At 31.8% G+C, this 27434-nt stretch overlaps 1 long non-coding RNA gene across 10 annotated transcripts in view; it reads left to right on the plus strand.

Annotated features, from left to right (window-relative positions):
* LOC125616089 overlaps window positions 1–27434 on the plus strand; it is a 307484-nt gene that overhangs the window by 123819 nt on the left and 156231 nt on the right. For all 10 annotated transcript variants that reach the window (XR_007346710.1, XR_007346713.1, XR_007346711.1 and 7 more), the window contains one exon: window positions 8148–8280. This is a non-coding gene — a long non-coding RNA (uncharacterized LOC125616089). The remainder of the gene's footprint in view (window positions 1–8147; window positions 8281–27434) is intronic.

A 27434-nucleotide genomic window follows, 5' to 3' on the forward strand; every position in this document is an offset into this window, starting at 1 on the left:
AGAGGCATCTTTACCAAAAAGTTAGATTAGTTAGAAATTTTACAATTTTGATTTTCTCTGATTCCTAGAAATTAAGATACAGGCTGTTTTTCAATTGTGCATTCTCAAAGAAAAGGGAAATTTTGTTTTGAGAAATGTTTTGGGGTTTTCTATTTAGTCCCCAAATTTGCATGACAAAAACAATGTGTAATAGTTTGGGAATTTTAAATGTCTTAAAAGTCTTTCAAATTCTTTCTTAGGGTAAAAAATGTATTGCATAAAATACCTTGGATTAAATACATGAAATATATTGGAGCAGAATTAAGTGGATTACAAAATGGTATACATTGAAATATAGTAATCAAGTATGAGACAGTCAAATTTGCAGTTAATGTTAATGCAGCTATGTGTTTCATTATTTTTAAATTTATTTTTTAAATTATTACTTTAATTGTACAAAATTACGTGCTACTTACTGTGTGATAATTCAGTCTGTACCTACTGTGGGTAATCTTCAAATCAAGGTTGTTTACATTCCATCTTTTAAAATTCTTTCAGTTTTTTGATTAATACATAATAATTCTACATATTTATGGAGTACAGTGTCAGTTCAATACATGTATACAACACATATTGATCAAATTTGGGTAATTAATGTTTCTATTTATTTAATATTACTTTATGTTTGTAGCCATTGGGCTCCTGTTTCCCAGTTATTCATCAAATACATAAAATCTCATTGTAAATTGTATTCCTCTCAAGGTTTTGTAGATCCTTAGGGCTCATTTCTTTTATCTCTGGATACCAGTTATACAATTTCCTATTTACCAACACTAACTTCTCTGCCTCTACAGAGAACTGTTATACAGTTCATCTACATCTTTTTAATATGCACATATGTGAGAGAGCAGACAGTATTTGTCTGACATATTTCACTTAATGTCCTAGTTCCATCCATTTTGCAACAAATATCATTCCTTTTTATGACTGGACAGCATTCCATTCCATACACATTCCACGTTTTCTTTACCCATTTATCTGTTGAAAGGCATCCAGGTTGATTCCATATCTTAGCTATTGTAAATAGTGCTTTAACATGAATGGGCAGGCAGGTGTTCTTTGATGTACTGATCTCATTTTTTTTGGAGAATACCCAGACAGTGGAGAACTAGATCATATGTAGATCTATTTTTACATAGAGGAATCTCCATATTCTTCTTCATACTGGTTGTATTACATTCCCATTATATTACATCCTATTACATAATTTACATTCCCATCAGCAGTGTATAAGAATTTCTTTTTCTACATTCTCATCAGCATTTATTGGTTTTGGTCTTGCTAATAGTCAGCCTAACTACAGTGAGATGATCTGTCATTGTGGCTAATAGATTAACTAAAAAGAACTAGTAAGTGTGCTGATGAGGATCACATGGCAAGTGAAATTGTGACCAAGGGTAACTGTAATAACTGTAATATATGAAAATATGTGTGAATACAATTTCGAGACAGTCAGGTAGTGATAATCCTCCTGTGTTCTGTCTGTGTGTGTGTGTGTGTGTGTGTGTGTGTGTATATATATATATATATATATATATAGAGAGAGAGAGAGAGAGAGAGAGAGAGAGAGAGAGAAGTATAGACAAGCATACTTCCATTAAAATTTAATAAAAATAAATATGTGCTATTTTTCTCATCAAAGTTCAAGGACCCCTGGGAGCAGTGGCTCAAACTTTAGTCCCATCAGCTTGGGAGACCAAGGCAGGAGTATCACAAGTTTAAGGCCAGCCTCAGAAACTTATTAGAGTGATCCTGTCTCAAAATTAAAAATCAGAAGTTCTGAGGATGTAGCTCAGTATTAAAGCATCATGGGATCAGTCCCCAGTACCAGAACAAAACAAAAAGTTCAAGAATCCACTAAATTCTACTTGGAGAACATTACATACATTATAGAGACTAAGTTCCTGTTATAATAGTCTACAGCATACATATATTATTTTTCTTCCTATTTTATGCATTATTTATATTTTATTTTTAGACTTCATATTTTATTTACATTCAAAAACATGTTCACTTTCAATAGGAACATTGCACACCTTCAAAAATTAGATATCACCTTTAGATATGATAGATTTTGATTTGGAATTAATTTTGTAGCAGTAACACAAAATTTAAATGTTGCACTAAAACACTTGTGAGAAACTCCTTATAAATTCCAATCATAAAAATAAATATTTACAAAAATGATATTCATAATTTCAATGCTTTAAATATTTGAAATATTGTTTATTTGTTGTATTTTATTTAGTTCTCTCAAGAAAACCCTGTAATGTTAAAGTAAAGACATAAATGTGGAATTAATATCTTTATTACATTATTACTTTATGGAAAATAGAGGTGAAAAAAGATTCAATATTAGGACATATGAAATAGCATTTATTGTTTTCTTTTAATGTCCTCAAGTGTGCATAAAAATGAATTATTGGGAATTAAATAAACAAATGATAATAACAACCTTTGCAAGGCAATTCTGTGACTCCTACATTCCACTGGGGATTCAGTTATGTGGCTCTGTGCCTCTCTAGTATCAGCTCCATGAGTCTTGATGACCTTAAGTCTAGAGCTGTCTGCTCAGATTTGAATGTGTGCTTAGATGAGACCTATATAAAGCTGTTGAGAGTTTTCTTCAGTGTGTGATCTGAGATGTGCCTAAATGCTTTTTTTGAGAGTTACTTTATTCATTCAGACATTTTTACCAGCTATACAAGCCATGCTGTGGCTCACCTCACATCAAGAATTGATGAGAACATGGGAGGAACATTTATTTTCTTTAAAAAAAAATTCTAAGCTCTTCACACTCGCCATTGTTGAGACAGCTACACATCTTTATGTGCTCTGAGAATGCTCTTGGTACGCAGAGATCCGTATTCTCCACGCCCCTGTCCCTCTACCAACAAGAATTCAAAGGAGCCCTAGAGTGTGGTGCCACTTGCAAAACCACTGCCCCACTCCCCTACCCCCTTAGGACCAGTTTCATCACAGAACTACTCATCTTATTGGTTAGCACCATATGCCCAAGGGCTTAGGACTCTTATGTCATCGTTCACAGGCAGTTAAAATGTTGTCACGTCTGATCAAAATAGTTCCAGTTTTGCTCCAGATGTCACGAAAATTTTCTCTTCCCTGTTTTTCCTCATATTATTCAATAGGATCTGGAAAACACTAATTGTTTTAGTATTTTTTTTTCTAATTTAGATTGTAAGCTCCACTAGAGAAAGGATGTTTTGTATGTTTCTGAGTCTCCAGGACCTTGACTAATGCCTGGCAGGAAATACTCCTTTGTTCAAAAAGTAACTGAATGGGTGATAAAATGATTAAATGAGATGTCACCAACTATGACAGGTACTCCTATCAGTTTATCTTAGCATCTCATTTGTAATAAAACAAATGCTTTCTCATGTCGCTAGACATCTACTTATCCACACTCCATAATCTTCTTTACTTTTTCAGATAGCAAAGGGGAGGAGGGTGCAGCTAGAGAGTGAGGTCAGCCTGCCTCCAGCTCCTCTTACTTGTTGCATCTTTCCATCATTTATGACTGGGAAATGTCTAAAAATTTCTGAAAAGGGGTATTTCCCCTAAAAAGATGTGTAATTCCTGATAGTGATAGCTCTATTTTTCTTTGTTGACATATGATTGTTTAGATATAGTCATAAAAACATATTCTAGTCTTTCTCTTTTTCCCCCTTAATATACCTTTTCTTCATTTGGTTAGCAATCTCTAGGTTATAGCAATATCTCTATTTGTTTTCAAATAAATGTGGACTATTATCTTCTCCTGAGTATTGTGTAGATAAACTCAGATTAGTAGTCTAAAAACCTTCAATTTTGCTCCATAGTTTACTATTTTAGAAATGGGTGCCCCAAGAAATAAACAAAATTAATATTTTATTAATATCTCCTCAATATTTCTTTAATGGTGAAAAACGCTCAAGTATTTTTATTTACAAACTAAGTTCTCGATATGTACATAGAATTCAAGTGCTATGTTAATTTTCACACATAAAATAAATGCTTTCAAAGCAATACAAAGTAATGGCCTTTCCTTTTTTATTTATTTTTTAACCTACGTGCAAATAATGGGAGGAATACTGTGGACTACATGTTAAGTACTGCAACAAATTCATTATGTCAAGTGATTAGAAAAGTTATTAGTTATCCTCTCCCCTCCTCTGTCTTTCCTTATCTGTGTTCTTTCTGTTTCCATTTGGTGAGATGCTCATTTTCCAACCACTTTACCTTGGCATAACTAACAAACCTTACTCTTTTTTTTCTTCTCCCACATCCAGGCTGTTCATGCAACACATTTCAAAATTCTGTTATTTCTTCCTGTTCCTGTCCTTAAAAGCTGTCACTTCCTCCATGTTTCTAAAGCCAAAATCCTCATCCTAATATCTTTCTCTACAGCAGTATGATCTCTTCTCCTCCAAAATAATCATGTGGTTAAATCACATAAATTAGCAAAGTTTTCATTTTCCATTCAAGGTGATTATACATTTTACTTTAATTCTTACTCCACTGATGGAGAATTCCCTCTGACTCATCCTGAACTCCTTCAGGCCCACCACTTTTGTGTGGTCAAATAGTAACTCCCTTGTCCATTTTGCTTCCCCACAATTTGATTCCAGGGACAGACACAGCGTGATTGTGATTTTGTCCCATCCACATCTATGGAATACACATTCTCTGACTGGGTACTTTTTAATCAAGCATGGTGGATAAGAATATGCTCTGGTAAGAAGCAAGCCCTTAAATTTCAGTAATTCACAACAAAGGACAATTTTCCCTCAACATCAATTCCAGGTTGACTCCTAGAAGAGTGGTAGTTTCATGGTATCTTTACTTTAGGTCCAGGCCAGAGAGAGTAATATTTATGCAGAACATTGCAAGTTTGTGACATGGGAACAAGGGACCATTTGCCTGCTCTTAAACTCTCTACTTAGCACTAACAAAGGCCACTTCTTAACATATTATAAAATTAAGTCTCATATCAATGCTCAAGTTCAGTGGAGTAGGAACCACATCTCAAACTCAATGAGGCTAGAACACCAACCCTTTGGGGCAACAATGATATAACCTTCCCCAACTTCGCAGTTGCTAACACTTGTCAACTGATTTTATTATAAATACTTTTTAGAAAACTCCTCTTTATGCTTACTTGAAGACTGTCTTTCTGAAATTTCTTATCTTTTTTTTATGGTTATGCACACTGCAAGTAACAAAGCAAGTTCTGGAAACGTAAAAGACATGATGTATAACCATCCCTTTGACATGAGGTTGTTAATTTGAAACAAGTCTTTGGCAGGCTGTGAGTCTGAGTGGCAGTGTGAAGGCAAATGTTTCTCAGACATACAAGTTCCAGAAAGACAGATGAGAATATCAGAAAACTACTGGAGCTCCTTCCATACAGTTGTATAGGCAGGCATTATTGTCAATCATATGTTATTCAAATATGAAAGGCAGTGATACAGTGTGAATGTGCTCTGCTTCAAAGACCACATAGATGAAAAGAATCAATTAGCAAATGCATTAGGCAGGGCACCATTGTTGAAAATGTTGACTTAAGTTCAGAACCCTTGTCTGAAATGTAAGACAGAAAACTGAGAGATTCAAAGATTTCCCTTTCTCAACTGAATTTACATGTTATCAAAGTGATATTTCTTTTTCTAATTAAACATATAATTACATTTGAATTTAGTAATTGATTTTCACTTTTGTGAAGCCTTTTCCATTCCAGATTATTTAAAATATATTATAAAAAATATTTCTAAATTCGGTATAGAGTCTACAAAATACTAAGTTCATTGACTGTATAAATAATATAATTCTAAAAGTTCATTATTGAGTAAAATATAACAATTCTAATTTCTTATTTGATATTAGATAATAATATCAACTGATCATAAAATCTAATTCTGTAGATGATCTTAGAAACAATCTGAAAACCCAATTTAATCTAAAAACCCAACTACTCCTGGCAAATTTCTTCAGCATGAACTGGTAACTATTCTTTCTTTGATAAATTTCTGTTAGGGATCTTGGCACATCACTCACCAAATGATTCTATTACAAACGCATTTTAGAAAAATCTCCTTTATGTTTAGCCGAAGTCTATCTTTCTGAAACTTCTTGTCTTTTATCTCAATTCTACATAACACAGGAAACACAAGCAATTTCATCTCATCTTTTACATGAAATAATAATAATCTCTAATGTTTTCTGACATGGAGGAAGTTATAGATTTTTTAATAATCAGATCAAATTCCTTAGGACCTTTTCATTCATTCAAGAAATAGTTCTTATCTGTGTACTTCATATATGAAGAATTGTACAGATAAAAATTTGAACAATAAAATGCAGTTCTTGCTTTTATGAAGTTTACATTGTAGCCTAGATGAGAGACATTTAGAAACAAAAATCATATAGGTCTCTATATAGTAACAACAGGATCCATGCATAATCTGATGGTATATTACAGAGTGCTTTAATACATGGTACACAGAACTACCAACCCTGTACTATTATGTCACAGTAGCATGATTCATCAAATTAGCTTGTACATTATATTTAATCTATCACATTTTAAACTACATTAATATTATTTATAACAAGATTAAAATTATGACAAATTATTAGTTAATAATATATGATTTTAGTTCTTTAATATGTTTTTTAGAGAACTGTTAATATAAAATATTATTTTTGCAATACTGAGGATGGAATCTGGGGCTTTATTCATACTAGGCAAGTGGTCTACACTGAGCCCTAACCTTTTAAATTCTGTCTTATAGATCATATTTTGCCATATTATAAACAAATAAATAGTGTGCCCTCCCAAAACAAATGAGGAAACAAACACAAAGCTCTCTCGGGTTTCTCTGAGTTTCGATATATATAGTTAAAATTATTTAAATGGACCTTATGTTAAATTTCAGTGTAAGGTGTAATAGATTATAGAAATAGAATGAGGTGTAACGAATTATAGAAATAGAATGAGGTGGAGTTTAAATTCACCCTGAAAGTCTTTGGAATGTGTCAGGTTGGATTACCAGAGACAATTTCTGTTTGTACTTCTTTTCTAAAGTTCAACAATAAGCCAGAGTGCAATGACTTATTGTTTTCATCCAGCTGAGAAGTAAAAGCCTCTTTTATTCTTTGTACAACTTGGTAATCATAGGATGCTCAAGAAAGGCCTAAGGTAGAAAATGTATTGAACTAGATAGAATTTAGCAATTTAAGGAAAACTGCTGTTCTTGTTCTGTAAAAATGAAAGAGATGATTGAAACTTAAGACATTAAGAGGTAAAAGAAATTGAATTCTCAAGATTAATTTTTTAAAGGACCCAAAGATTTGCTTCGTTTTTTTTTTCCTCTCTCTTTTTAAAAGAAAAGTTGTAGTTGCAACTTACTAAAAAAAAAATGAAATCTTAAATTATGTTATATGAAGTAGGGAAAAAACAACAGTGTGCGATCTAGACTCTTTATGTATAGACAATGTCCATTAAATTTATTTTTCCTTAAATTGTTTCTTTAAATTCCTGGATTCAATCCCCAACACTACAAAAAGTAAATGATTAAATAAAAAAAAATTGTTTCCTTCAATTTGTCACTGATTTGGAGAGCCAAACAAATGCACATATTTCCTAGATTAAGGCAAATTCAGATTAAGAAAATTATAAATCTAATTTATATTTTGTGAAAGAAATGCTATGATATTAATATTCACTAATAGTAATTTGATTTAATCAATTTTTAAAAAATGCTAAATTATTTAAATAAACTATTAAATTATATATCCACACATATATGTATATTCGAATGAAAATTTGATGCATATTCGTGTATTAAGATAGAAATTTAGAAGAATGTGACAGTCGCAAGGGAAATGATCAGGAAAAACAGTGAATATGTATACAAAATCATTTTCATTCATTCTATCATCATGCCATCATGCTGAAGCCCTTTGGCCTTGAGTAAATTTCATTTCCGTGGGTGTCTCTGTTTCAGAGAAGTCAGTGTATATCCTGGGCTTCGCTTTGTATATCTGTAAAGGGGCTACAGTTGGCTTACAAGTCAAGTTTTAAAACACGGCTTTGTCTTTTTTAACAGTCCTTCTGCTCAGAATGTTCTATGCTGCTTGGACCTGCCTTGCAATTGATCCTGGATTTGAAACTGACAGCTGTGAACTAGCAGGAAAATGATGTGGCAAGAGTTTCCATGCCTGAAGAAAATTCAAAGAAAGGTCTGTTGGGGCAGGTTGTAGTTCCTGGCTCTATCACAAATAGGAACTGATTCTTATCTCCTGAGATCCTTTAGGGCACATGGATTTTGAAGCTCAATATATATATTTGCAATAAAATGCAATATTGTACAAATACCAAATATTATATGATGCTCTGAATAGGTTCCAAGGCAGTATCCCATAATCAAATACATTAATATTTCTATACCCAAAAGGTATAATAGTCACATTAAGAGGGATATATAGCAATTATAGACTATGTTATAGCAGATCGGGTGCTGTTTGCAAAATGAATCAAATATTTTAAAAATATTACATTTCAGAGCTTCTCATAGTTTGCTGTTATAAAAAAAATATTGTAAGCGTAATTCAGACAAAATTTGCTTTGAATTGAATGTGTTCCTGGTAATCTGTTAGGCATGGAAAGAGATTGTGAGCTTTTCACACAAATTTCAAGATATCTAAGGCTTGGATTTCCACTGGAAAGGGGCTTTCCATGTAAGGAGTTGGCATGTCCTTACCTGTTCTGCCTCCTAAGCACTTCATAAGCACTGACTGGCAATTACTCACTGGACAATCATGATGTTAATATTTTCATTCATGCTCTAACTCACTGCACTGTAAAACCTTTAGAAGCAGGAATAATGCTTCTATACCCAACTCATTGCTTGGAATATGGAAAGTGTAAGTGTATTGGCTCAGGAGGCTAAGACAAGAAGATCACAAGTTTGAGGCCAGACTCAGCAACTTAGCAAGGCCCTAAACAACCTTAGCGAGACCCTAAGTCAAAATAAAATTCAAAAAGGGCTGGGGATTTGGCTCAGTGGTAAAATGTCCCTGGGTTCAATTCCCAATACAAAAAAAAAAAAAAAGGACCAAATATATATTTAGTAAATATAATGAAATGATTTTTTGACTCTCAATTTTAGAGAAATAAGTCAGAACATTTGATGATTTGTGCCAGTTAATATTAAATTTATACTTCAATCCATCAGATAACATTTATTAAAATAACACAAATTTATTATATGTCTGTGTGAGAAACAAACTAAATCCTGATCATGATTCTCAGTATTTGATAGATCTATGTTGGGAATATAATATAAATGCAGCTGAAAAAAATTACAGTAAGTCAAAGACACAGTCACTTGTCATATAGGCATTTCATTTATAAACTATTGTGAATTTAATTCAAATGACTGAATATTTTCTAAAGAAATAGCATTTTTTATACATGACTTTTACTTTCCACATCTGTTAATGAAAAAAAGAAATTAATCTCAATTTCTGCATTCTATTTCTTTGTAAAATGATTTTAAAAGCTAAATTGTGCTTCACCAATATTATTTAATCAAGGAACTCAAGAGAATAAACAACAAGGGTTAAAAAAGATGACGGTTTTGGAAATAGCATTATGGGAAGAGAAACAAACTTTTGAAAAAAGTAAATTAATGTTGTATAGAAGAGTTACAGTGGTAATTCAATACAGATAAATAGGTTTGAATAGGCTAAACCAAAAAGTCTTCACTAGAAAAACCCATTGCAAATCCTGAGGCATGAGTGTATGAGATGTAAAACAGATAAAATTTAGATCTATAAATTATGTTCTGTTCTGATTTAATGGATACAATTTAATAAGACACACTGTTTTATCCAATAAAATGTGTTAATAAAGTTAAAAACCATAACTACATAGAGGATGACCAGATTTCACTAGACTATCATGACCTTGATATGAATTACTACTTATTTGCAAAGATTTCAACCTTTAAACTTATATGCAAAAGTTTCAGCATAATTAGTTTTCTTGGACAGGAAAGATAACAAAACCTGAAAACTGGGAACATGACTGAAATAATTAGAAGTTACCTCCCTAGAATATGGTCAATCCAAAAGCTTGGGTATTTCTGTTCAGGGAAGAATAGGGAAACTCAGGCAGGACCCTGACAACATGCTAGTTTCATTCAAAAAACAGATTCAGTAGAATCAGAAGCTACAGATTTTAAAGGTTTGCAGTTTTAGGAAATCATGTGGCATCAGAGGCCATCAGCCTTCTCCTTATGCTTTTTGATGTCTAAAGTACTGTATGCCAGACTGTGGCCAGAAAAGGACTAGAAAATACTTGAGATCAGACCATGTGCCAGGAAACTCAGTAACCTAAAGAAGAAGATGACAGTGTCAGGACTTCCATCAGTGAAGGAATTTATGGTCAGAAGGAAGAAGAGAAAGAAGGAAAAATCTTGGAAGAAAAAAAATTACTTTTAAGGAAAGCAAATCTACATTTGTTTCTCATATTCTATAACCTGATGAATCCACCTTTATATATTGGTAGGTGGCACTATCTTTCTCGTTTTTACACATGGGGTTATTTTCTTTGCATTTATATCTGAATTTCTCTCAGACTCTTCTTGATCTCTAAGAATTTCTGAAAGTTTTTCATGCATACTCTACGCATAATTTCCCTTCCTTGTATGGAGGCATTTCTGATTTATTGACTGTGTTGTTTTCCTCTAAACTAGGACTATTTTTAATTTCTCAATTTCCCTTGGCTGTTGAGAGAGAAAACTGATGTTTAACAATTAAAGTTTTTTTGCTACAAATTGCTTGAGAGTTTTTTCCTAATAGATATAACACTAACAATTTAAAACAGCCAACAGAAAATAGAGAGAATAGACTAGGGTTGTAGCTCAGTGGTAGAGTGCTTGCCTAATGTGTGAGACACTGGTTTTGATTCTCAGCACCACATATAAATGAATAAAAAAGTAAATACATAAAGGTTTATCTACAACTAAAAAATATAAATAAAAAAGAAAGAAAATAGAGAGAAGCTAACAAGAAGCTTAGCTGAGAAATCTTAAGATGAGAAGACCAGGCTCCCTTGTATGCAGATTATTTGTTCTGCTCATTCCCATGTAAAGAAACAGCATGAGAGAAACAGAACTAGTAAGAACAAAGGGAACAGAACTTCTCAAGCACTAAATCAGTTTATTATAATTTTTTCCCACTTTTTTCCATACTAAAATTTGGGTGAAAATTAGAACTCTGGAAGAAAATGCCATCAGAGATACATAGTAGCTGCTATATTCATTCACCTTTTATAAGGGAAGGGATGAAGGTGACCTTTGATAGAAATTAAGTGAAATTTGCTTCTGCTGTCATTTTATCCCTTTAGTTTTTTTTTTCTTATTTATTATTAACATTTTTTTCTTTCATTTACTAATAAACCAAGCTTAATCTATTTTTTAACTGTCTGAAAGCTATGCTTCAAGCAGTGTTATTTCACTCCAAGGTGCTTGGACTTCATGCTAAAATTCTCCTTCTAACATCTGGCCAGCTGCATTTGATAATTTCTTGAGAGAAAAAAATGAAAGAAAGCAGATTTGATAAGTTTCTTTAATTTCCTAGTGCATAATTTCAGTTGCATGTTCACATAGAGGTAACCTCATTTTAACATGTCATAAATAGTATTAATGTTAGATTCTTCATACTAGTAATATCATCGATTATATGCAGGACATAAAATTCATTTTTATCAAATGTTTATTCCCTGTGTTGTAGATGTTTATACTAACAGACAAAAGAGAAAGTGATAAAGGAGCAGCATTAATATTCTTTTTATTTTAATTTTTTATAGTTGTAGATGGACAGCATGCCTTTATTTTATTTGGTTTTTGGTTATTTATTTTTCTCAATCCTGCCATTTATTCCAGTTTCATAACTGTGAGCTGTACATCTGTTCCAAGTGGGTCAGTCATTGTTTTTCCTAGAATGTTCATGGGTCAATATTCCAAAATAATCTCATCCTGTTTACCCTGACATGCTGGAATTTTCATTGCTGTTGCTATCAGCTTGCCTATCTGTAATTACTTCCACCAAGAACAATGACTGACCCACTTGGAACTGATGTATAGCTCCCAGTTATGAAACTGGAATAAATGTTAAGATTATGACTTTATTATCTCTTTTTTTACTAACAAATATGATGAAGGTGAAGGATCTTGCCATAAAAGTAAACATAATATGCATTATTAAACTCCAGGATAGTGAGGCAGCCAAGAGAAATATTCAGATCAATAGGACACGCTGGAGTTTCAATTATACAAAAGTGTTCTGGACACTATGAAGGTGTAAAACATATGTCAAAGGAAATATTTAATACACAGGCAGGAGGGTCATATCCCCCCCTTTTATACTATTTTGGTGTTAATGCTTTGTCAGAACTACAATTCAAAAAAAGTTGAATGACATTCCATAGCAAACTTACTCTATTAGTTTGCTAGGGCTGACAAAACATCTAGCACAAATTGAGTGGCTTAAGATAACTGATGTTTATTTTTACACAACTTTAGCTGAAAATCTATTGTCAAGGAATTTGTGGGGTCAAGTTCTCTTTGAAACTGAAGTTGTGAGTATATCATTGCCTCTTCATCATTTGATACCATGTGGCATATATTGGTTATGCAACAGTAACTCTAGTCTCTGTCTCTGTCTTCACATTCCCGTCTTCCTTCTACTTCTTTATGTCTATTTATCTTCACATGAAACTCTCCTTGTGCTGTGTCCAAGTTTATTATTCTCATAAGGACATCAGACATGTTGAATTAAGGCCCATTCTTGTATGAATTAATTTTAACTTGATTAAATTTGCAAACAATATTCCTAAGTAAACTGATATCCAAAGGTACTGAGAATTAGGACTTCAATATGTTTTTGGAGGGGTTCATGAGGAGAGGAAGGTATAATTTTGCCCATAAGAGTTATTCATATAAAAGTAAATTTAAATTGGTGTTAGTTTGATCAGAAATAATTAGAAGTTAAGAGTAAACTCCATGTAAAAGAACTTTCTTCATATGTGTATTAAATAATAATTGAATTTGTTTAGGGAACAAAGTAGCTTAGAGTGCTTAGAGTGTCAGAGTACAGGAAGAATATTCTTGTATCTGGGAGAACATCTCATAGGACTGCATCAAGATACCCAAGGACGTTGGAGGGAAAGGAGACTCATTTCTTCCAAGATATTGAAAGAAAAATTCATAAACTTGGGAAATTGTTGTTTCTGAGATCTCACTCTTATCAGCCTGATGATTACATACAAGACCTTTTAATATTACTCATCATTTTATACCAGTTCAATTTGGCCAGGAAAACCATCATTACAAATAATGGCATTATCTATTTAAAAGAAATGGAAGAAAGATTAAGAAAAAGAGCTGGGAGAGAACACAGGGCAATATAATTTAAAAAGAGTATATTGGAAATCACCAGTGCACTGTGTCATTTAAGAAGTCTACCTAGAATTTTTACAAAAATATGCAGAGAGGGACAGAGAACCAAATTTGGTAATTAGAAACTAGTTGTTAGACTTTAATATGTAATTTCTAATGAAGTAGGAAATGTAGAAGCATTGAAAAAAACAAGAAAACTTCTGTGCATGCTGTAGGTATGGAAATAGAAATTATTAAGAACACTGATAGTCATGGGAAGGAGAAATGAGGCTGTGGCTATGGCAACAGTACTTTGGAGGGAAGTTTGTGCGTGCGTGTGTGCATGTGTGTGTGTGTGTGTGTGTGTGTGTGTGTGTGTTTAAATAAATAAGACACATGTACAATGATTACTTCTATATACAAAGCCAAACAATTGACTTTCCTTACTTTTCCAACTTGAGAACATTTGAAAAGATCCAGTGATTGATTGGGAGGGGTTGAAAGCTCGCTAAATAGGTTCCACTTCCATTATAATTGGAAAATCTGCTTCATGGAACTCCTCAATCATTACTCATAATCACTATGCAAACTCAAAATCTAGATATATGGTTGTCAAGGTGCCAGCTACAGAAAAACCCTGATTTTTCTAAAATAAGTGGCCTCAACTCTTTAATATCGTTTTGTTTTCCCAGATAGACTTTGACACTCTGAATGAAAGATAACATGTACTGAAACACAAAATGTTCTTTAAAGCAAACTGATATGCAAAGAATACCTAGTATTTTTATTTAATTTAGCTCTTGTCTGTTTTTAAAATAATCAACTAATGGAAAATAAACTAATTTTTAAAGTTAATTTATTATGAAATAAGTTAATTATATGTGATTTAAAATTCATAATTCTGATCTGATGCAAAATATTTATTTATGTAATAGTACTACAAATTTCAGAACAATACTGAAGGTAAAGAGCCAACCCAATACACTTCTTTTTATGCATTCTTGACTAACTAATAGAACTGTGCAGAAGGACAGACATGACTTAATTCATCATGACTTTGCTCTTGTGTGATCCACAGTTCTGGGAGAAAAAAAAAACTCTTGCAGAGAGTTTGATAAGAATATGAGCATGTTTACTGATTAACAGAAATCACCAAATGTTGAAACAGTGCTAAATATTGTAACATTGTATGGTTGAAGGTACTTTTAACTAGTAATTCATTAAATACCTTACTTTCAAATAGAGCCTTCTATTTTGTACTTTCATTTTAAGTAACTTACACTTACTTGGAAGGGCATTTTCCAGAATGTTCTCTGATTTTTTAATTGTGGCAGAGATAATATTCTCAAACACATCATCAATAGTTATGTTTTTCCTTATGTATCACACTAAATTCTTCCAGGAATTAATTTTGTTGGAAATAAAATAAACAGAAAGAGCTTTTATCTTTTATTTTTATCCCACATGTATGTTTTATGCTAGAAATGAATTTCAATATCTTTCTGGGTTTTAATTATTTTCTTAGGGACTTAACAATTCCAATTTCCCAAGTGATAAGTTACATGTGCAATGTCTGATTATATATCACATTTCATTATATGTGATTTCATAATACCCGTGTGAAAGTTCTGCCCTGGAAGCAGACCGCTAAAGTAGTATGTTGATGATTTAGTACACAAAAGTGATATATTAGTATCCAGAAATAGTTCATAAAACATGAAAAACTGTATAACTTACTTTGTTGAAATATTTTAATAATACCAAATTTTTTACATTGGCAAACTAATTGTAAAACCTCTTATCATATTTGAGGCACAATAAACCCAATAGATACATATTGTTCTTTCTATTCTACAAATGAAGACATAATGGTTGTAAAAACTTTGCTTTTACTGAAGTATCCTTGGCTGTTAAGTAGCCAGACTAGACATTTTATACAGATCTGACAATACGTCTTAGTCTCTACAATACAAGTTCCTCTCATTTCAGACATCTGAGGCTATTTAAGTTCTCTTCCAAGTGGAGAAAATCATCTCAATATAAGATATTAAACTAGCAGTTTTTAGTATATAATTAGGGAAATGTAAAACAGAAATATCTACAAGTGTGTGAAATTCATATTTTTATGTAAGATAGCATTGAAGGAAAATAAGATAGATGTGGTCAAATAGGGTATAAATTATATTTCTCTTTGTTTAGGACTTCTGAGAAAATATGATTGTTGGTTAGCAGAACAAGTATTTCTCTAGCAGTACAGCAGACGTTTTCTTTCTAGTGACATGCGTGAGTGGGTGGTGAGTATTTCAGATCAGAACATTGAGTTCCTGTGAACAGACAAAGAATATATAATGGCTGGATTTACTTTTTTTTCTCTCCCCCTTTTTTTTTCCCTCTTGGTCATCACACAATCTTTCAGAATTAAATGCCAACCTCTTTTCAAAAAAAGAAAATAAGAAAGCAACGCTAAATCAATCTCGGCTACAGATAACCTCTATGAGAGATCAGTTCTTTACGCTTAGTTTTCTTTGAGGAATAATTCCAAAATGCTTAATTAGGACAGTAGGCAATTATATTTTCTCTTTTCTGAGGATTAAATTAATTTGTAGTTTTGTTATCAGTTAATACATTTGTTAAGACTAGGAAGATATTCCTTCTCTTGGATTATACATGGATGGAAGTTCATGGGAGATTATAGAAAAGGATAATCATTAAGATGGGAAAAATTCATTTCTATAGGAGGCTAGATATAATATATAAGCAAATAAAATTATAGGTTCATTGTTTACTCTTGTATGTAAAATTAGAACTCATTTTGATACTACATGTGTTTTGAAGAAAGAAGTTGTATTTTTTTTCAACACAAGTCTTTGTCTTCGAAGAAGACAATTAAGGCAACATTTTAATTCACGTTTGTAGACTTCTTAGTTTTAATCTTGTCAGAATAACTCATCATCTGGTTGTAATGCTTGTTTATTACATATCATGCATATGAATATTTCACATCCTCTGGGCATGCATTAGTTTCCCCTTCTGAGAAGTAGAACAATAAGCCTAAATTGAAGAGCTAACTTGAGGATTAAATGATAATATGGAATGATTTTTTTTTGCAATTTCTGATTATTGTAGAGTTCCCCAAATGGAACTGATAGATGATAAGTGAAGAACACTCTTAAAAAAAAGAAAAAAAATGTAAAAGTGGCCTAGAAGTGTATATTCAGTACTTGGGTAAAGTCATCCAAAAGTTAGATCTGCCATTTTCAGCTCATTGCCCAAATCCAACTTTATATAGAAAAGATTAGAAATTCAGTGGATTTGAGAGGAAGAATATCTTAGATTTTAAAAGACTTGTCATATGATGGTGGTATTTCCTTATTTCAAGACTGTCTCAGGGAGTTTTAAAAGATTTGATGAGACAGGGAAGGGAGGGATATCGGAGATAAGACTGACATCCCAGCTCCAGCCAGATGCTTCCTTAGCTGATAAATCTTGGCTTGCTTTTTGTTGCTCTTGGAGAAAACTGTGTTGAGAGGGGTTTTGTGAGCATATGGCCTGTCCCTCTGGTGAGTCTGATCAAGACAAATGCAGATGCCTAGATTTTGTCTGGAGAAATCTCAAGGTGCTGGACTAGCTTGGCCACATTCACCTGTAGTCACAGCCACAAGGGACAGACATGCTGTGTCTCTGTGCCTCTAGGGAGGAAACCGAACCTGTGTCTCCAGTGGTCAAATTGAAAGGGTTTCATTTTGGAAAGGAAAGAGCTGTGATGGATGTCCCCATAGCAGAGGAATATGGTTTCCAAAAATTTTTTAGTTCATCTCATAAAAGAATAAAAATATCATTTGAATATATTTGCTATCAAGAAGACACAAATGCTAGATTATAGAAACACTAGTAAGGTAGGACACTCACTGCCAGCCACACTGTTTCACCTTCATTCTTATTTTCCATCCTCACGAGATCTAGAGGCATCACAGTCTGATGTTAAAAGTAGTAGTCATGCCAGCATATAATGCTACAGCCAGGTTCTGCAGCTCTGTGGAATTCTCAGGCCAAACTCTGGCTAGAAAGAGAATGTGCTTAAAATGAATGACAGCTTATAATGTGTATATTGATCTTAGCTGGACCTTCATAATACCTAATTAATTGACTAACATGTAAAGTAATGAACAGTTTTTCATTTATCTATACAATCCAGGTTTGAGAAGGCAAGGTGGCACAAGGACTCTCTAAAGGAAGAAATGAAAAAGGAATATGTTTGTTACACACTGAACATCAAATTCAGCTTTGTAAAAATATTAATACACCATTACCAGTTAGATCCTCAAAATTTCATCCCCCTCCCTAATGATATCACCTTAGTCCAAAATAAATAACAGCATCAGTTTCTGATTTGGTCTTCCTGACTCCCACTGTTTCTTCTTCTCCATTTCTTCTCCTCCAAGATGGAAAAGGGATTTTCTCAGAACTGACTTCAAGTCAATATAATTTTTCTACTTAAGCATTTCATTGGCTTTGTATAACATTCAGCACACAATTTGGAGTCTTTGATTTAGACTGCATGATCTGTCTTTTGCATATTTCTTCAGCTTCGTTTTGAGCCACTTCCCACTTCCGTCACTGTGCTGCAAATTTTCTAATCTTTGATCATCTTCTGGCTGTTGACAGTCTCTTCAGCACACACAGTTCTAAGTGTCAATCCCTTCCATTTCTATAGACGGGCAAGGCATCTTGTTCTTGTTCCACATTCCTTCTTCAAAACAGACTAGCTTGGCCTCCATACCTAAACTTTCTCATGCATTTCTTAATCTCAACGAATCATTTTCTCTTTAATAGCATTTCTTTAAACTTGTGATATTTACCAAATTAAAACTTTTATATTTATATTGCTCACTCGTTTTCCTGAAAACTTGTGTCTCCAAAACCCGAATAATGTCTGCATATGGTAGTGTTCTAGTGTTTGTAGAGTGAATTCCATATCATAATCATCATCATCACCATCACCATCTTCTCCATTACCATATATGCAGACCCCCAAAGGAGCAGAGAAAGAAAGCATGAAAAATTTACTACCTACTTACTACTTATGCCATTATGAACTTTAGCATTTTTTTCAACAAGATCTAAGCTTGAAGTTGTGCTCTATATGAATTAAGACACATTTAATTGATCAAAGCTTAGTTTCTTCATCTGTTAAAAGAGAATTTTATAATACTTGACTAAACAATTGATGTGTTTACTAAAACAAAATATTTAAAGTACCTAAAACTGGAAGTCCTTAGTATGCTTTGAGATGATGTTTCTTTTCTAAATGTACCAAAAGACTGAATACATATCTCTTCCAGAAATAAGTACTAAAATGTATTCTAATACATGAACTAAAGTCATGGAAATATGTGGGAAAAGTCTATACTATGACTGCTGTGGAGTATCGAGGTGGTAGGTACCACAGGTTGACTTTGGTTGGTGAACATAGACAACAAGAAATAATATTTAAAAACCTTGATTCTCAGTTTGAATTGGTAAAATAGATACCCAATTCCAAATGTAAAAGTAACATCAGAAAAACAACTAATAACAGCATTGTTAAGAAGTTAATTCATTCCTTTATATAAACAGAGTAGAGCACAGTATTTAACTGATTTTAATACAAATACACCTAAGATCTTTTAAGGTGGTAAACCTAAGAATTATTGAGAGATCTTACTACAATATAGAACCTAAGTCATTATGTATGGACTAGGGCCTTTGATTTTTCATTTATTACAAGTTCTCAGGTGGTAGTGACGCAGGTGATCTGAGGACCACACTTGACATAGTGATTCCTTAAAATGAGGTAACAGATGAATGTAATAAGAAATGAATGAGAAATTTTGAAAAATGTAATAATAGAAAGTGAAATCAAACAATTCAAAACACAGGGAGATCTAGGTTGAACAAAATCAAAGACAAAGTTCTCATAAAATCACTCAGGGAATATTCAGCCAATACAGTTAACTGGAGGGAAAAAATGTACAAATATCAGTGCTCTTCTCGATCAGATTTGGACTCAGATTAGAACCTGCACAGTCAGCTCTCCTGATTCTTGCATACAGATTAGTACTAGAACTTAAAACATCAACTTTCCAGGTTCTCAAACCTCTCGACTCAGAGCAAAACCATATCATTGTGTCACTGTCATCTTCAGCTGCTTGACAGCAATATCTCAGGCTAAATACCAAATGCAATTGATTAAGAGAAGGTTATTTATGTACATTCCTCATAATATTTTTGATCAAAGTGCTAGTTAGAGGTAAATTATACTGGTAGGTATATGAGTTAAAAAGGATGAACTTACACTTGTTAAAAGTTTTAAGAAAATAGAAAACATGTGCTAACTGAAAAGTAGAAGAAATTAAATTAGGAAAATCAGACATTAATCAAACAAATAGTAAATTCTGGGTGAGAGGACTATACAGATAATAAACAAAATAAAAATCTAATTTTTTAAGAGGCTAAAATTGCAAGATAATCAGTAAAGGCAAACCATGAGAAAAGGAAAAGATACAATGAAGTATCACAAAAATAGATCCCAGATTGGTAAAAACTGTATAAAAACCTTAACACATAAAACCATTAACAAAATACATATGAAAAATAGTAATATGTATAATCTTTTAAAAATATTTTTTTCAATTAAAAATAGTAATATGTATAACATTTTAAAAATATATTCTCAATTAATATTAATGAAATAGAGAAACATTAATTGAATTAGTATCCAAGTAATCTTTCTTTAAAATATTTTAAGAAAGAAAACTCTGTTCTATGTAATTTTAAAGATGTTTTAGCAAATCTTTCAAGAAACAGACAAAACCCAAATTATGTAAGTTATTCAGAGAATAGAAATAGAGGACTACTTCCCCAATAAATTTTACAAAACTTGAGGATCCCCAATAATAAAACTGGACAAAAATTGCATGAGGAATTAAAATGGTGGAGCAAACTCACTCATGATCACAGAGGCAGGAAGTATGAGTGTACTGTTTCTAAGTCAAAACTTGTGCAACATGTGTATAGAATACATCATGTTAAAATCTGTTTTTTTCAAGCATATATAAAAATTGTTTTGGTATCAGAAAATTTAACTGTGTGTTTACACATTTAAAAAATAACACGATAATCTCAGGCACCACAATGAAATATTTTATAAAATTTTGACATCAATGAATAAAAGAAAATAAAACTCTTTGTAAATCAGATACTGAAGTTAACTTGATAAAATGCTATTTGTTAAAAACCTACATGAAATATTAGGTTTATTGATGAAATGTTAGAATATGATGAAGATTAGTGAGAGTCCTCCCCTCAAACTAAAAGTGATCTCTCAGCACTTTGCAATGTCCCTGGCAATAATGTAGTAGTGGCCAAAAAGAACACAAAGCCTGGCCAACAAATAGGCTTTGTAACCTAAGGGGAGGCATTTCAGGCAGCCTGGAAATTAATGGCTGTGTGACTGTGTTGGGAAATAGCTAAATATCTTTTGCTATATTCAGTTGAGTCCAGGGTAAACAAGAGCTGTTCCTTCTCCAACATCTCTACTTCTACACCTATATTTCTTTCTTTATTTACTTCAAAAATTTTATGGTGCATTATATTTGTAGAGAGTGGTGGGATTTGTTGTTACATATTCGTATATGCACAAGATATAACATCATTTGGCCAGTATGGTTCAGAAGCACTCCCCATCCATACAGATTTCCTTGAGATCCCTGTATTCCCTCCCCTATTTAACTTTTTTCTCTCTAGCTTCCACCTATAGGAGAGGAAATATATAGCCCTTAGATCTTCTGAGTTTGAGTTATTTCTTTTAACATAATGGTCTTAATTTCCATTCGTTTTCCTGCAACTAACATAATTTCATTTTTCCTTATGACTGAATAAAACTCCATTGTGTATAAAAACAGTGATTTCTTTATCTATTCATCTGCTGACTGATATAGGTTGGTTCCATAGTTTGGCAATTGTATATTGTGTTGTTCAGGTTCAATAATATATTTGAGGTTATCTTTTTGTTTCAACACAGATAATGAATTATTTCATTCCATTACAGGACATGCTGCCAATTACTGTTTCAATACTCTTTTCAACTATTGTTTTAAAAAGTAGTCCATTAATTTCTAAAGTGTTTACAGATTTATATTTGAACATATTTAAAATTGTTTATTACATAGAATTTCCATGCAGTTTAAAACTATCTTATTTATAAATACTCCATTAACTGTTAAATATTACTGATAAAAGGGGGTATCACATGAGCAGAATATGGTAGAAAATTTCTTATCTTTGTTATCAGGAATAGCTTTGTGAACAAATAAAAACTCTCCTTACAGTGGAAGAACATGTTATAATTATTACATTTTCTTAACTATGATCTTGAAAAGATAGAGCTCTATTGAGCTTCTGACATTGGACCAGAGGTTTTGGTTTCTCCTAATATTTTCACAATCATTACAATGATAAAAGATAATCATTAAATGAATGACATTTCACACATTCAGTCACTTTTCAGAGGGCTCTATAATTTTAAAAACAGTAAATGAGGAAATATGTAATTCTAGTTGTTAATTCATCCTAGTTAGACATTTTTTTAAAAATCCTGTTTTCTATATTAGGAAAAAATAAAAACAACACTTGTATTCTATTATGGAAGCATATTAAGAAAAGAACAACAATGTGAATTATTATTAACAATTACATATTGCACTTGTTATGATGTTTTAAGTTTTTTAGGTACTAACATAATATGATCTTACTTTTAATTTTCTTATCATATATATATATTTATTTATTTATATTTCTTATCAAGATATAATATAAACTTTACTTCAGGTTATATGGGAATTAAGCTGGAATATTATTATTTTTGTTCAATGTAGGAATTTTTAAAAGTTCGTATTCTATAATAGTTTCACCTGTTAAACTCTGCTGTAACATCAATCTTGAAATTTGCTTTTTTTTTTTTTTGGCTGAAAAAATTTTTTGTATATTTCCTCAGCATGTTGGCTTGGCACATCAAAGTTTGTTTTGAACTTCTTTGTTATTTGCTACATGTATTTTTGAAAGAAAGATTAAAGTATTTCTGCCTTTTCACTGTTTGGATCATTGTGATGATTCCATGTTTTTCTAATTTAACTCTTACATTAATTCCAAATAGTAATTACAAAATTTATCTTGTTCATATTACATCTAAAATGAAAATTTAAAAGAATAATCTTTGCAAAGATAAAGTGATTATTTTTGAAGAAGGAATAAAAGTCTTTGGATAATTTTTTTTTAAGATTACAGTGGTAAATTCCCTGTACACTGCATGTCTGTTCTTATGTTACTTTCAAGCTTTCCCTAATTGATTTTAATTAATCACCAAACAAAATATTAAAGCAAATTTCAGAACATTAAAAAGGGAGGAAATTGTTCTTATAGAAGAATGCTTAGTCAAAATTTAGAAAAAAAATTATAGAAATAGAAAATTACCATTGAATAATCATTAGGGCAAAAATTGAGGCACAATCATAAATTTATGTAAAATCATTAAATTATGGACATTGAATATCTTAAAAGTCTTATATATTATCTCATAGAATATAATTTAAAATCAAAGGAAAAAATGGAAATATTTGGCAAACATTACCTTAATCAAGCAATAAATCTTAATATATTCCATGATGGGATCATTAGTAAATTATCAAGGTATCTATATATTTATCTTAAAAAACATTTTATTGCACCGAATAATGATTACTTTTTCAAAGTAATTGTTTTTCATAGTTTTACAAAAAAAACTGATGGAAGACATAACGTCATATCAACAGAGTGCTTGCTTTCAACCAAAGGAAATATTTTTTCCTTAGTAATAAATACAACTTGTTACAAATGAATATTAAAGAAAACCATCTATGTCTATTTTACATAATTATTTTTTTCTACTGATATAAACCTACTAAAAGTCATGCTCTCATAAATTAGCATTGTGAGTTTAGACTTTATACATTGTTAGAAAAAGAAATTCTTAGATCAATTATTTGATAGAAATTTTCCAAAATTTCTGAGAATATGAATCTTCTATTTATGAAACTCTATGAACTTTTCACTCTTAAACACACTCTTTGTGGGGTTTGAATTATCAATACTATGGAATTGATGTGGTTCTAAAATAATATTACCACAATTAAAGTAAAATTAACAGATCTTTAAATTATCAATTAGCACATATTAAAAAGGTTTCAGAATCTTCATATTAAAATCCTGTAATGTAGGAGGTTGGTTAAGACAAAATGCCAAACTTATATAAGATATCAAATTTAATAAAAAGAGATGATTTTCCCTTCTTTATTTGCATTGGCCCATAATGCCTTTTATTTCACTATCACAAATCCTTGTATGGGTAGACAATGCTTCATTTCAGATTATGTTTTGACTTAGAATTATATGCAGTATTAATTGGAAATTATGAAGATTTCCTTACCAATTTGTGGTGAAAATAAAACAAAAAGATGAGTGCAGGATCCTTATGCCCAGTTACATGGTCTGGAACCATTGATAAACAGAGGAAGCATTTTTTTTTTAAGAGAGAGTGAGAGAGAGAGAGGGGGGGAGAGAGAGAATTTTTTTTAATATTTATTTTTTAGTTTTTGGCGGACACAACATCTTTGTTTGTATGTAGTGCTGAGGATTGAACCCGGGCTGCACGCATGCCAGGCGAGCGCACTACCACTTGAGCCACATCCCCAGCCCCAACAGAGGAAGCATTTTGACAATGCTCTAATAATAAAGTCAAGTCATATTCCACTAGAAAAGAAACTATCATACATTTTATGAACAGATAAGAAAATACCTTTCTATCACATAGTGGTCTCACTAGGCTGAGTAATACTGCTGAAATATTTGTATAGGTGATTATTTGATCTCATTTTTACCAAATTTCCAAAAATATCCAAAAGCATATGAGCTCTCATGCTGACAGAAATCTTTTAAGTGCCAGGGCTTGGAATGTTTGTACCATTTTTAAATGGTATGTGTATCCTTAAGCAAAAAGTCTAGCCTAGTTGTAGTATATCTCATGGAATGTTATTCTGGAATGTGTATTTTAGATTTGCTGACCAAATATTATTGATGCAAGGGCCTAACACATAGAGCAAGATGAAGTCACGTGTGTGAGGTATAAATTTAGGAATAGAAAGCTAAGAATTTTGGCCATATATTTGAAAAATGATACACTCTGATGGGAGTGAGGGGATGCATGTCACATGGTGAACTGAACTAAGAGAATAAGTTTTCCACACTGAAAAACTGAAAAAAAATAAAGGACCCTCCAAAGACTATTTTTTAACATGTATAATTAAGATCAATGGATGCAAAAAGGGAATCAATTCAAAGTTACAAATATAAAGAGGACACAGTAGAATTGCTATAATCAATATTTCAAAAAGTAATAAACTCATAACTCCAAGTACAATTGTGACATAGATTCTCAAATACAACTAGAGAGGTGAAACTGAGCCCATGTCATTAAGTCATTATTGCAGAAATGATAGCTCTTCTTTGAAATAAGACTATACATTTTTTACCCCCATATTTTGGATATGAAATAAGTAATTAAGATGCTGATAGTCATATGATCTTGCTTAAGTCATCTTTAATTTCTAGAAATTATGCAACAAAAATAATTTTGGAAAGTGGATTGAACTGAGAAATCTGTATCAATCACAAAATTCAATTTTTATAGGGAGTTTACATTTCAGGTCTCTTAAATGCAACAGAAAACAAATTTCCTGATATGTACGTCAAGACAGTCAAAGAGCTAGACATAATGAGAGTATTGTGAAAGAGATTTAAAAATAAGTTTAAAGTATTCATTATACAATTAGCTAAAAATTGTGAGACAAATGATGTAAATCAGTCACATGAAGAATTGATAGTTCTATAAATAAAAATATAGTAATTGAATTAAGTAAAAAGTTAGTAATTAAGTCAATTAAAAAAAAAAGATAAGACATCACCTAAGGGAAAATGAAATAATTGAAAGTTATATGGAAAACTGAGGAAAGGAAAGGAAGTCTTCAATTGGAGTTTAGAAAATCACATGTAATGATTTAGTAGTTTCTTTGTGCATATGTTTCATGGACTGAAGGCAATTTGGAGCATTTATGAAATATGTTTTTATTGTGACTTGAGATTCCTTGAATATCCTCACCATTTCAAAAATTGTATCTTTGAAAAACTGTGGACACTAATATTGGAGGGGCAAAAAGGAAACAGTCTGTCCACCTTGAAGTTTCCATATGTTTCTTCAGAGACATCATAATCAGAGTGTTCTTTGAAGGTATTTTCTCTGAATGGAGTACCTCATCACAGAGGTAGAACCTGAAGGAAAGAGTATGTCACTTCATATAGCACGTACAAAGAGGAATGTCGTATTAGTCTTGGTGTTCTCGTGCCCTTTATGGGATGATGGCTTTATGAGAGGGGTCTAAAGATAAGAACTTTAATTAACATAGGAGTCTGTTTAATTAACATATGGAGTTCTGTTTAAACTTGAAGGTTAGAACCTTCATATAAGAATAAATTGTGCAGGGGGTGGTGGTTTATGTTTATAATCCCAGTGGCTCAGGAGTCTGAGGCCAGAAGATCGCAAATTCAAAGTCAGCCTCGGCAAAAGTGAGGCGATAAGCAACTCAGTGAGACCCTGTCTCTAAGTAAAATGCAAAAAACTTTCAGCACTCTGAGAAGAGGCAGGTTTACATAATATGAAATCTTATCATAGATAACTCTTCCAACTCTCAGAAAAATATATTAATATATAAAGGACATATAATGTAGAATATAATATGCATAAAGCATATATATAATATATAGTATAAAGACTATATAGTATAGCATGTATGGAGAATGGAGCCTAGGCACTATACAGAGTAATACTAATTTAACATTTTCCATACATTTGTCGATGTGTAGTAAAAATTCATGTATTAATTTCTACAAATTTCCAAAATTTTTGTTTACTGAAATTATTTAAAAGTCTGAATTTGAATAATATCTGGGTGTTCTAAAATTGAGTATAAAATAGTAATTTATAAGAAATCCAGAAACACATCATTAACTCTCTGTACGTGCAAATGAATTTGACATTTCCTGGGAGCTAATGAGATACATGTTTGCTGTCTAATTTGACAAGCATTCCTTTTTGGAAATCTTAAATAGAGACACCTTCTAAATCTGAGTCTTTAGGACAGACCAAGTCAAAATATGCCAAAATCAATATCAGTTTTTCTCTTCTAATGGTATTTTCTATAAAAAGGCAAGGCTTCTATTGTTGCATAGATATGATTTGAATCCTGATCCTAAAAATTATTGCTTGTCACTTAGCAGTTTACTCTGAAGCTGTGTTCATGGTCAAAACTTTGGAGTTCAAGCCAACCACAATTTTGGTTCAGCTATTACCAATATTTCTTTTCTGAAGGTACTTTACCTTTTTAGTTATGTTTTCCCCAGTTGATTTTGTAATTGCTATCTTCTTTTAGAATTCAAAATCCAGTGTTATAATTATCAGCTCAGATATAGACCACTTTGACTCCTAATGCTCAATAAAGCAGTTTAGTCTGTAACAAAAACAACCAACTATAGGGAGTGAATAGCTGCTGAGGTCAAATCCTTTGTGGGTCTGTTTCTGTAAAGAAATTTGAATTTTTCTCTCTGTGGAGAAAAGGATTGTGTTTGCTTTATAAAAAGCTGGCCTGAAAATATTCATTGTTTTCAGTTTTGTGAAATATTATTATGTTTTACTAATTTATCAACCATGCCTTTTATTCACTTTTACTTGTTTTTAAGATGATATATTTTCTGGAGAATAATCATTTAGAATGTTTAATAATCAATTTATAATCATTGTGTTGTAAACATACTCTTTTAAATTGT

The sequence above is a fragment of the Marmota marmota genome, unplaced genomic scaffold, assembly GCF_001458135.2.
Source record: "Marmota marmota marmota unplaced genomic scaffold, marMar, whole genome shotgun sequence".
NCBI classification, from domain to species: Eukaryota; Metazoa; Chordata; class Mammalia; order Rodentia; family Sciuridae; genus Marmota; species Marmota marmota.